Genomic DNA, 13,226 nt, shown 5'->3' on the forward strand with positions numbered 1-13,226 from the left:
AAAGCTCTTCTAGGCTCAATTTTCGATCCAATCCAAACAATGAAATTAGGCAAAAGTCGAGAGATAGCTTCACACCAATTGGAGAGCTGTATGCCAGTTTATTTCAAAGATTGGTGCAGTGGGTCATGATCACTACTCTCCTTGGGTACACTCTTAATCGGCATTTAAGAAATTTTGATCCTAATGTATGATGTGTATATCATTCTGATGCTTAGGGTAATAGTATTGAAGATTGTCAAGATTTGAAAAGATGATTCAAGATGGATCAATTATGGTGCAGAACATTGACAGTGAAAAAAACTCTAGTCATACTGATATGCAAACCAGTGGCTAAGACATCAAGCTCAGTAATTGGGAAGTCACTTCTCTCCCGACTAGGATGGATGTTTAGAAGTCTATTTTGTTTTCTTTTCTTTTATCCAAATTATTTTAGGGTTGTAGTTCAGGATCGATCATGTTTTGTCCCTCTGTCGTTTATGTTCAAACTCTTTTATCTATTATTTCAACTAAATGAAGTGTCCCTTTCACTTTGTGTTTCAAATATGTGTTGTTTGTTTGTTTTCTTTATACAGTATATTTTATGTTGATTCTAGTGATAGGGCATGCTAGCAGAATTTTTAGCCAGATCTTAAAATCCAGTTTAAACATGAACTTTGAATCAGAGGGCTAAAGTTTGAAAAAGCATCTGAGAAAATAGGTAGGGTGTTGAGACATTTGGTGACCAAGTTGAAGTCTTATTTGAAAATTAAGGCAATTATTTTGAGAGTCGCAAGAATAACTTGGTCATCAATTGAAAGACATATCTCAATTAGGTCAAATAGTGGATGTGTGATCCTACATCAAAAGGAACAAAAAAATCAGCTCCACAAAAGCATGAGTCATTCCATATCAGGAATGTACAACAAAGGTGGAGTTTGCTAAAAAAAGTAGTGTCACACAAGATCAGTTAAAGTTAGTGCTGTAAAAAATGTCACAAGTGATCTTCATCTTTCATTTCTTATTACATGATATGTACTTGCATTTTTCAAGGATTGATATGACAAAGACATTTCATTCTGCTATCCAAACATCGTGTCATCCTTTGTTTACCCTATTTTAGCTTTATTTCTATTTTATTTCATACCCTACTTTTGGAATCAAGATAGAGTTAGCGAAGCCCAAAATAAAAGTTGTCGACCAAAATAGTAGAGAGATAAAAATGAGAGAGTCTTATTGGTGAAAACCCTCATGGGCATCGTAAGGCGTTGGTAAGATAAGAGACATAAAAATGAGAGAGTTTTATCGGTAAAAACCCTCACGGACATTGTAAGATGACTGTGAGTTAAGAGAAGCTCATTGGTGAAAAACCCTCTCGGATACTCTAAGGAAATAGTGAGGTGAGAAAAGGAAAACAAGAGAGGCTTGTTGGTGAAGACCCTTCAAGGCGTCACTAGCCGAATGAGGTCTTCGAATGCAATTGTCCCAAGGAAGTAACTCAGTTTCAGGGCCATTAACTCAAGAACAATTGCTAGAAAGTTCGGATGGAAGATCAGGCAGCTTAATCCAAAAGGAGTATCATAATCATTAGAGTTAACTGTCATTTTCAGATAAATTTTTCTTTTCTCTGTTTCAATGGGGACATTCATTGTCTTTTCTTTCTTCTCTATGTTTTTATTTTTATTTTCTTAAATCAGTTATTCAATTGTTATTATTTTTCTCATGTCTTTGAGTCAATTCCATGTTAAAACAAGTGAGAAAAAATTGCAAAACTGGCTACCAGCTTCTTCAACTGCACAAAGCAAGACAAAAGTCCGACACATAAAAAAGACATAATTGTGAGACAAAATAAGGCATATAGAATTTCATCAACAGAAAAATTTAGAAACTCATGGAAATACCAAGATTCAAAGAAGTTTATCTGAGGAGCATGGAAAAGCGGAGATGTTGTGTTTTGTTTCAGAGTCACTCTTAATATTCTGTGTTTGGACCAATGTTGCAACAAGGCAATGGCAAATGCAAATGATTGGAAGCAATATCTAAATGGAACAAGTGCAGGATAAATCTCCTCACATGCCAAATTCATAAGCCAACCACTTATTTTAAACTCATAAGTTTTCTTTGTATGAAACAGGAACGGTTGTTGCCTTCAAATCAAAAGCTTCAAAGAGTAAATATCCGAAGGTGCGATTCCTCATTTCTACAAATGCAAGAGCAGTGTTGCTGTACAGGTTTGTTAATTGCAATTATGGTAAAACTCATCACCTGTACCCTTAAGAAACACATTCTCTAATTTGGGTATTTCATGTCTCACGGCTAGGAGGTGCACTTCTTAATTTGAACTGTTAATTCTAAAAGATGGACTTTTAGCAAGAACCTTTCACTTTTATTCTTAAGAGAAAGACTTGTTGTTCTCAGTCATTCAATTTTACCCTTAAAAAGGCCATTTGTTGATCAGGATCTTGATTCATTTTTGCATCATGCACTGTTGCAAGCAGTTGTAATTGGGTTAGACACCCGCAAAAGCTTTTGATGAAAACTGAGGGAAAAATTAAAATTAATTCATATCATATGGAACTTCACTTCAGGACCCTCATGAAAAATGAGAATTTACTTTATGATCAAGACTCTGCTGGAAAATGAGAATTTACTTTATGTTCAGGACCCTCCTGAAAAATGGGACATTACTGTCAGAAAAATGAAACATTTCTTTATCCTAATCGTTGTTTGGGATAATTTTTCGTTCTGGTTTTAATTTTGATTTCAAGATTGACTAAAGAACAGGGCGATGAAGTTGTAAGTCAGGAGCCCGCCTGAAGAATAGGGTGATGAAGTTGCAAGTCAGGAGCCCACCTAAAGAACAGGGTGATCAAATTAAAAGTCGCGAGCTTGCCCAGATAATAGAGTGAGAAAATTACAAGTTAAGAGCCTGCCTGAATAACAGGGTGATGAAATGGAAAGTCGGGAGCTCGCCTGGAGAACAGAGTGATAAAATAAAAAGTCATGGGGCCGCCTGAAGAATAGGGTGATAAAATTGAAAGTCAGGAGATCACCTGGAGAATAGAGTGATTAGATAGCAAGTCGAGAGCCCACCTTAAGAACAGGGTGATGAAATGGAAAGCCGGGAGCTCGCCCAGTGAACAAAGTGAGAAAATTGCTAGTCAGGATCCCGCTTGAAGAATAGGGTGATGAAATTGAAAGTTGGGAGCTCGCCCGGAGAACAGAGTGAGAAAATTGCTAGTCAGAGTGAGAAAATTGCTAGTCAAGACCCCTCACGAAGAACAGGGTGATGAAATGGAAAGTTGGGAGCTCGCTCGGAGAAGAGAGTGATGAAATATCAAGTCAGGAGCCCGCTTGAAGAATAGGGTGATGAAATTGAAAGTTGGGAGCTCATCCGGAGAATAGAGTGAGAAAATTACAAGTTAGGATTCCGCCTGAAGAACAGGGTGATGAAATGGAAAGTCGGAGCTCTCCTGGAGAATAGAGTGATGAAATAGCAAATCAGGGGTCTTCCTGAAGAACATGGTGATGAAATAGAAAGTCGGGAACTCGTCCGATGCACAAAGTGAGAAAATTGCAAGTTAGGGACCTGCATAAAGAACAGGGTGATGAAATTGAAAGTCAAGCAACAAGGGGAAGGACCTGAAGGTCAAGTAAAAAGGGTAACAGATGAAAAGCAACAAGGTGAAGGAATTGAAGGTCAAGTAACAAGTAGGGGTGGGCATAAATACCCAAAAACTGAATTTACTAAACCAAACCAAAATAATTTGGTTTTTCGGTTTCGGTTTTTCTGTTTTTCGGTTCGGGTTTGTGGTTTTTAATAAATAAACTCAGTTTTCGGTACGGTATTCGGTTCTTGGGCCACCTTAATTCGGTAATTGGTTTAACCAAAATTTTATATACCAGTCCAAATATAATATTTTAACCCATTAAGTTATAAGTACCTTCAACCAAAATATAGGCTAAGGCTACAGCCTACAGCAGCCCACACCCAAATCCAAAACCAAAAATTCAATTATAAATAGTAAATTAGGTCAAAACAAAACAAAGCTTTACTACTTTAGTTTGCAAATTGAAATTGCATCTGCTTCTCCTCCTCACTCCATAGCCTTTAGTAAAAATTTGGTCAAAACTCAAAAACGAAGAACGAAGGAAATGACGTAGTACGAACAAGCAAAGGGAATCAGTCGCCTGTCTAACGAGAAACGGTAACAGCGGCGAACGAAGGTACTTTTCTATTTTTTTGTTGTTTTTCTTATTCTTCCCATTCTGTCAATTAATTTTCATGTTGTAAGTGATATCTTGGTTGCATAATTTCTCCGATTAGAAAAGATCGATGAGAAAACATCTTCACTTGATTCCAATCCTTTCTACTTATTTATTGTTACTATGATTCTTTTCTAGAAATAAGTTGACATACTATTTAATTACTAGTGAATTCTACTTTGCAGTCCTGTTAATATGATATGGATTAGTGATTTTCTTTTAAGTTTGTGATCTTTGGATTTTGAATTTTAGTGTATATCCTTTCTTTTTGATTGCTTTCGTAAAGCTAACAATTATATTAATGTTAAGCTACTATTATTTAAGACTTGGAGTATTGTGGTCATTATATTAAAATTTTACAATTTTTAGGCTAATTATAGTGAAGTTTTTCATTATTAAAAGGTACATGAAATACTATTCATTATTTCCTTATTGGAATGAAATTTGTATTGTTGCAATGACAAAAATAGGTTTGTTTATACGTAATGTAATGACAAATCTGTATTATTTCCTTACTAGTACTATTAATTTTAGTGCAGTTGGTTCAACTGATAGCATACCCGATAAAAGAAATGACAACTCAATTGACATTGCTGTCAATTTTCTAGCATCAAGTGATTAGAAGTCCCTTTCTGTACAACACTGGAAATGATTTAAGGGTTCTTGGCATGTAACATTTGCAATGCAAAATGGAAAATGGAACATAGCATAAGTGGAACAGTTGCTGGCTTACTGCAAGACTTTATAAGTGGCTCATACAGTCATGCATTTATAGAAAATGCAATAATCAAGGCGCTAAAATGGGATAGTTGCAAAACCAAAAAACCGAATTTATTAACTAGAAACATAACCGAACCAAACTGAAATAAACCAAACCAAACCAAAATAATTCAGTTCAAATTACGGTATACCTAAATAGAAAACCGAAAACCAAAAAAACAAATTAAAAACACCGAAACCGAATCGTATTCCCAAATGCCCACCCTTAGTAACAAGGGTAAGAGATGGAAAGTCAAACAACAAGGTAAAGCAATTGAAAGCCAAGAAACAAGTTGAAGAACTTACAAGTCAGGAGTCCACTTGAAGAATAGGGTGATGAAACTCAAGTAAAAATTTCAAAAGAAGATGCGTAGATAGGATTTTTGTAATTTCATTTATGTTTTAACTTGTAATTTTCATTTTGATGTAATGAAAGAGTCACGGACTGGAACCTCGATGGAACCTCACTCGACTCTCTAACTCGGTACAGTCCACTTCTCATTCCAACCCTTTAAGATACCAATGACTTGACTCTCACATGACTTGGGATGAGTGTAATGTCCAAAATTAAGACCTGTTTTTTCCCTTCCTTCTGTTTCATTCTTTTTGAATAATAATCAGGATAAAATTCTGTCTCATTGTCTACTTCTTTGTATGAAAACACCTTGTATTTACATCAAAAGGGGCATGATGTAGACACATAATTTTGTCCCTCCCCAAAATATTTTTACTCATTTTTATTCACCTCACCATATACTTTTTTCTTAGTTGATAATTTTCCCCCCAAAAGAATAAAAAATAATCAAATACATAACACCTTTGACACTTCACCATGCCACCTCACACACCACTCCCCATTTTTCTTTACATACACAAAAAAATGCATGCACCACTCACCTCACACGCTCATTCACATGGGACCCACACACTCAACATATATTTACACATGCCACATCACAGTGCTCCACACCCCATCTTCCATCACACATAATTAACACACAAAAAATACTAAAAAAGGGCCCACACAGTGATTTTGGGGGAATTACATGCAGATAGGGGATTGGCATGTATATACTCACATAGATAATTTCTATATAGAAGAGATACATAATCATTTGTTTCTTATTTTTTTTTAAGGAGTAATAATATATACATCATCAACAATTGGGTTTTGGGGGGGGGGGGGGGGGGAATTTGGATGAAAAACACAACCACAGGGTTTTTGGGGTTTTCTTCTTCACGATATATACACAGATGACCAAAAACCGAGAGAGATAGAGAAAAGAGGGATCACTGGAAAAGGATGTTTTTCTTCTTCTTCTTCTTCAAAGGAATACACACAGACAAATAGAGGGAGATATACAGAGAGAGATGAGAATAGAAGGGATTTTGGGTTTCTTCACCAACACAGGAAGGACATCACTTTTGGTTTTCCTTTTTTTCTCGCACATAAGATGCTCACACACACAGAGTAGAGAGAAGCAAAAATGAAGGGAGTTTGACGGAATTCAGTGAAAGAATAGGAAAAATGGCAAAAACTCAACTTCCATTCAAGCTAATTTTTGGCGACTTTGGTGTATAAATCATGTTTCACTCGTCAGGTGTCTGAATCAGTCCCAAAATCATCCCTATTTTTCTTCAATTTCTAGAAGTGATCTAGACAAAATCCAATCATTTTAATTATTTTGGGTATGGTTAGCTCATCGGAGCTTAATTTTATCAGTCTTCAGTTCTTCGCTGGAATTTAGAGAGCTTTGGGTTTCGTCTGTTTTGGGATTTGATTTTTCATTCGTCTCGATTAGTTTTGGGTTTTAAATTCCTCCATATCTGAGTTGGAGTTAGTCACTATTGAAGTTCTATTCGGAATTCTAAAGTCCAAACTTTCTTAAATATTATTATCAACAGAAATCGATTATCAGAAGGTCCAATTCTACTCTTTCCCTCTTTTACTTTATCATTTTACTATATTTTGGTGTCTTTGGATTGAATATCATGTGTTGTTTGATCCTTGTTGGTAATTGAATATTGGTGAGGTTGATTTGTTGTTCAATTTTGTTGAATACATGGTTGTGGATTGTTGAAATAGTAATCTTGAATTGTTAAAATTTGATATTAAAAAGGAATGTGGGTTTGGATGGTATGAATTGCTAAAAATGAATATTATTCAGTCTTGATTTATTATCGTTGGTTATTTTGGAGCAAATACGAATGTTAAATGTGATAGTATCATGATTAGACCATCGTATGAATAGGCAAAATTTTAGGTTCGGGTAAGCAAATTTAGGAATGATGTTTGGTTGAATACGTGAAATGTTGAATGTGTTGGATGTTTTCTAGTTTATCGCATGAAATTAAAATTGTATTCATTTGTCGGGAAATGTCTTGAAGGAATTGTATTTATTTACCGGGAAATGCCCTGAAGTATCATGTACTTGAAGACGGCACATGTTCAAGGCCCGAAACGTCGGGTGGAATTTACTGTAGGAGTAGTTTAGGATAAGTTTAGAGTAGGTTTACATTTTCGCATTTTTTATTTTTCGGGACAGTATAATTGGACTGGACACTAAATTTTAGATTGTTTTGTTTTGTTTGATTGATTGATTGTTTTATATGCTTTTGTGTGGTTTATATATTCATAGTGCCAAAACAGCCGATATACTCTACAAATAGACCATGGTCGAACCACAGGATCGAGAGGTGCCTAACACCTTTCCCTCGGTCAACAGAATTACTTAATCAGAATCTCTGTTCGCAAACCAGATTCAAGAGTCAAATCATTTTGAAAAAGATTTTTCAAAGGTGACTTGGCACACCGAATTATGTCAAATGGCTACTCTGAATTCAACTGGAAAAAAATGAATCCTTTTTTGAAACAAATCTTCATTTTCTTACTTAATAATAAAACCCTTTTTAAACTTAAAATCAATTTATTTTTGGTTAAAAGAGTGGTGTAACATTCATCATTATGTGGCTCTCTCTCAGTCGACTCTCTATCTTGAGGCTCAGCCTCACTCTCATCACCCTCAATACCCACCTCTTCACCAAGGAAATATAATATTCCTTCCCTTAGGATTACATTGCATCGATTAGGACATTCATTGGCTTTATGCCCCCAACCTTCACACTTGAAGCATCAGAACCCCTTAGGATTAGGATACTTGTGAGCCTCTTGCCTTGCTGGATATTTTTGCATTGCCTTAGCCTCAGGTTGCCTTGTTGTGGCGAGTTGGTCTTTGTTTTTGTGCCAACCCGTGGTGGAAGAAGCAACCTTCTTACCCCTCGGCCAACCCAAGGGTGCTTGACCCTTGGCCTTGTAACTTATTCTCTCCTTAAGTTCTCTTTCAGTTTCAAAAGCCTCTTGAAAGATGCCTTCAATGGTATTGAACTTATGGAGAGTCAAGTGAGTAGCAATCTCCTTGTTCAACCCACACTTGAACCGAATGATGTTATGGCTGATTTGTTCTCCCTGATGGTCAAACTTTAACATGAGTTGTTGAAACTCATCATAATATGCCATAACATTTCAATTCCCTTTCCATAAGTTGTGCAACCTCGCAAGCAACTCATGACGATAACTTTCAGGAAGTTACCGTTTCCTCATTAAATATCTTAACCAAAACCATGGTAATGGTTTCCCATCAATCAACTCGTTGCCAAACCGCTTGATGTATTCCAACCAAGTGTTAGCATAGCCTTCAAAGTGAGCGATGGCATAACAACTCTTCTTCTCCTATGAAATGTCATTCACTTAGAATACCTTGTCACATGCCGATTCCCAAGCGAGATACACCTCAGGGTCACTTTCACCTTTAAAGATAGGTAGGCTTAATTTGATGGTATAATACCTAAGTCTCTCTCTAGGTGTCGGTTTCCCCTTTCTCCATACCCTCGATATCTTCTTGGTCCACATGATCCCCTCTTATATCCTCCTCCCTCATGTAGGTATCGTCAAAGGCTCTATACCCTTCATAATCCTCTCTACCATATTCCTCAAGGTGGACGGGACAGTTTTGGACATTTGGAACTTGGTTTGGAGGAATTGGATTTTGTAGAGGTGGTGGCCTTTGGTTTAGTGGAGCTTGGAAAGGAGGCTTCAAATTTTGTGGAGGTATTTGACGTCCAAGTCTTTCTTGCGGGGCTTGAGAAGTTTGGGAATGTAATGGTCTATTGGAGTCACGGTTTGGAGGGATATAAATGGTTTTGCTTGAGGCATTTAGTGGAGCTAGTGGAGGATTTAGCTTTTGGGGCCATGTTTCAGGAGTAACGGTGGCGGAGGAATTTTTATCATGTCCACTTGACGAAACATGTTGAGTGGTAGAAGGGCAAGAATTCCTTTGACTCTCCACTTGTTCCGACCTCCCACTAATAGTCGACACTTCCCCCTTTATTATGGTCAAATCCCTCCTCAGGGCTCCAACTTCCGTATTCAACCTTTCAAGAGTCCAGGTTATAGCTTCAAGAGTGACCCTCATAGTCTCAATAACATTGGAATCCACGGTTTGATATGTGGTTCCTTCCATGTCAAGGTATCACCTGCACAAACAACAAACAAGTTAGTTTTGAAATCTCTCCCCACTCACACTCTCTCGGATCACTCACACTTGAGCTCCACAAGTGTTGTAGATTGGCTAGTAACCCATGAATCCTTAAAGTATGAGTAAGCTCTTATCTGGAGTGGATTTTTGTTTGAAGACTCAAAGAATTCTCGTCGGACTAGAATTGAGAAGTTTTCAACATGTTCAAACGACAAAAGCACACAAGCAAATAATGACACGAACTCAAGGCTTCAAAGGACCAAGTAACAAGCTAGTAGGAATGTACTGGTTTGTTAGTTAGTTCTCGGAACAACTAAGGGAAACCAAGAATCAACTATTAGAAACTAAGAAAAATCCAAATTTGAGCTTAATCTTGTCGTGAACAGTGTTTTAGGGTGATGTGGCAGCTTACAATTGGTCACAAGCCACACAATTTGTTCATCAACTTGAAGTCTTAATCTTTACATATTTTTTTTTGTAATGGATGACTTGATATTGGATGGAAGGTAAAGTTTTGTAACTTTTCAACTTTTCAAGATCAAAGGTGAGATTTGACTTTACTAGTCCCACAAGACAAGCTCCCTTGTTTTAAGGAAAAGTGGTTGTCAAGTCTAGGAAGTGATGTTGGCAAGTCTTCTCACAAATAACTTTACAACCTTGTATTACAACTTTTTTGGATCTATTTTACTCTTTATAGTAGTTAAGACATAGGATGAAGAGAAGCTTTAAGATGAACACAACATCAACACCTTCAAGAACACAACAACAATACACCACAATGGTCACTCTAACGTCCCAACACAAGTCAAAACTCACGGCCACTTCCAATTTTCACAACAACAATTCACTTTTCATTAAGCTCAACTTTAGAATTAGACACCTTTTGTGTTGATGAGAAATAAATCAACACAAGAAATAAACTAGACAAGCAAAACCACTGTAGATCTACAACCAACTCTCGGCCAAGATATTCAAGAACACACTTTTGGTAAGAACCTCCCAAGATTGGTTTTGTAAGAATAAAACCAAGACTTGAGCTTTGATACCAAATGATACAAGACTAAGTGAGTATCAAGAGATTCAAGCCAACACAAGAGCAACAAGATGAACAACAAGGTGCTAGTGAATCGAAATAGGCCACTCGCAGCTTCACTAGACTTTAGATTTAGTTTTTGAGCAAGAAACGAGATGAACACAAAAACAACAATACTAGTGAATCAAAAGAGCCCCACACGGCTTCACTAGACTTAAAGACCAACAACAATACAATAATAACAAAAGAGATGGATAGATAGTTTGACATATAATATTCAAGAATCTAAGAAACCTAACCACATGTAAGGACCCTAAGATTAATGAATGTTAACACCAAACTCTTACTTGGACCAAGAGGAACTCAAAGAAACCCAAAATCCTAATTTCTAGCCAATATTACAAAAAATCTCAACTCCCTAAACATATTACAAAAATTTCAACAAATACACAGAATGTTATGTATATGTCGGCTATGTTATGTATATTAATATATAGAGAGAGTAGAGTAATTAAAAAAGTGGGAGAGAGCGTAATTACTTTCAAAAGGGTTGGTATTTATGCTATTTATACAAAATTATAATTAACCCATTACATTAAATTAAAAATACACGATAATAAAATAATAATAGATGATTAACATTTATGAAAACAAAACGAAACATACACGAGCAAAAAATGAAATACTTAATTTATTTTAAAATATTTGAACGTTGAATATAAGAGAGAAAGATTTGAAAGTAGGGATTATCTTTTCCACTTTTAATTTGAAGATTGAAAAAATCTCTTAAATTAAGTTGAATTGATAAATAAATATAACATTAAATTAGAAATTATAATTATTTTTTCTGATTTTTTAAAATGGCTATATATGTAAAAAAAAAAAATATTTTTATTATATTGAAAAAGTACTATTATTTATGTAATTAAGTTTTAAGGATAATCTTTCAATGTAATTTACCTAAATAAAAGAGCACAAAATAGGCTCAATAGGTAGACGGGAAGCACATTTTAATAGGGTTGTGCAAAAATCGAACCGATTGATAAATCGAACCGATAAAAATATTATTGGGTTATTGGTATTGAGTTAGCGGGTTAACAGTTTTTTATTGGTTTTATAAAAAATCTTATTGGGTAAATGATTCGGTATCGGTTTTAGCTTATTGTTTTATCCCTATTTATGCTATATATTTAAATCTCTCTCTCTTTATCTATCTATCTATCTATATATATAGAGAGAGAGAGAGAGATAAAGAGATGTGTATGTATATAGATTATATGCACTACTAATTCATAATTCAGTGATTCACAAAGTATTAACTTATTCAGGGCAACAAAGACACAATATAAAGTTTGGCTATTATCGTAATAAAAAGGTTGAAACATTTATAGCTTCCAACAATTAGGATTCAATTTTTCTCCTAACTAACATCAGTTCAAGTTTGAAGATTCTTGTAAACTAAAATGCATTGCGTAGGTTTTGACGGTAATTAAGATTTTATTTTTTATGTTAGTTGTTACTATTTCTATTTTATAAGTATTTTCTTATTGGTTAAACAGAAAACCGAACCGTTAAGGACCAAAAACCGATAAACCAAAATCGATAAGAAAATATCTTATTGGCTGGTTATTGGTTTTACATATTTAAAAATCGAAAATCGATAAACCGAACCAATAACACGTAAAATCGAACCGAACCAACCGATGCACGCCCTTATATTTTAAGTCCAATAGGTACGTAAGAAATACATTTTTGGCCTAATAGATAAAGAAAAAGGTATTTTAGACTCAATAGATAACCGAAGGTTACTTTTGCACCATTTTATATAGTTAAAAACATTTTAGGTCCTTGGAAGCTAGGGTATATGACTGGCCAAATTTTCTCCCAAACAGAGAATTCATTTTCTCAGCCGAGCAACAATATATTCCTCCTTCATGCATCTAACGACTCCTCCTGATCCGCCAAATTCAATACATTTATCTTCAAACCCCTTTTTCTCACATTGCCAGTCAAATGCAAACGAAGAAGACCTACCTTTATAGCTTCTTCTTCTCCCAACAATCCTAAGGGGTTCTCCTGGTTGCAACTTTCACAGTCCATTCTCCGTGGTTCTGAACGTTTCTTGAGTGAATTGGGAGTTTCTGTGAAGAAGGAGACGGGTTTTGATTTTAAGGATGCCAAACTTAAAGTTGCAGAATTTTCAGGTCGAGCTGTTGACTCTGCTAATAGCGCCCAAATTCTTCTGCAACTTTTTTAGTCCGTGTTATTTCCCGAGTTCTTGAATTGGAACAAATTCAAATCGTGGAAGGATATCAAGAAATGGGATTCCAAAAGGGTTGGTGTATTCATTCTCTACGTCATAGTGACGGTATTTTCTTGTCAAAAATCTATATGGCAATTCGGGGTCCTTGCATTTTACACCCAAAGTGTCTTTCCTATTTATTTTTACAATTTACACCCTAACCGCTTGGGTCTCTTGCATTTTACATCTAAGGTGTCTTCTTTTTTTAATTTACACCCTATTCTATTTTTTTTTTTTTTACAATTTACACCCTAACCTTTGTATTTCCTTACAAAACAGTAAAATTATTTTTTTAATGATTTTTTCGTGAGGGCAAAATAGGAATAACAATATACTCCATCCGTTCCATTTTACT

At 35.5% G+C, this 13,226-nt stretch overlaps 1 long non-coding RNA gene across 1 annotated transcript; it reads left to right on the plus strand.

The window, feature by feature from the left end:
- The first annotated feature begins 3,932 nt into the window (after positions 1–3,932).
- On the plus strand, positions 3,933–7,051 carry LOC107874823. The gene is made up of 2 exons (XR_001675606.2): positions 3,933–4,203; positions 4,782–7,051. It is a non-coding gene; the product is annotated as an uncharacterized LOC107874823 (long non-coding RNA).
- Positions 7,052–13,226: the final 6,175 nt, after the last annotated feature.

Source organism: Capsicum annuum, chromosome 6 (assembly GCF_002878395.1).
Source record: "Capsicum annuum cultivar UCD-10X-F1 chromosome 6, UCD10Xv1.1, whole genome shotgun sequence".
In the NCBI taxonomy this organism is placed as follows: Eukaryota; Viridiplantae; Streptophyta; class Magnoliopsida; order Solanales; family Solanaceae; genus Capsicum; species Capsicum annuum.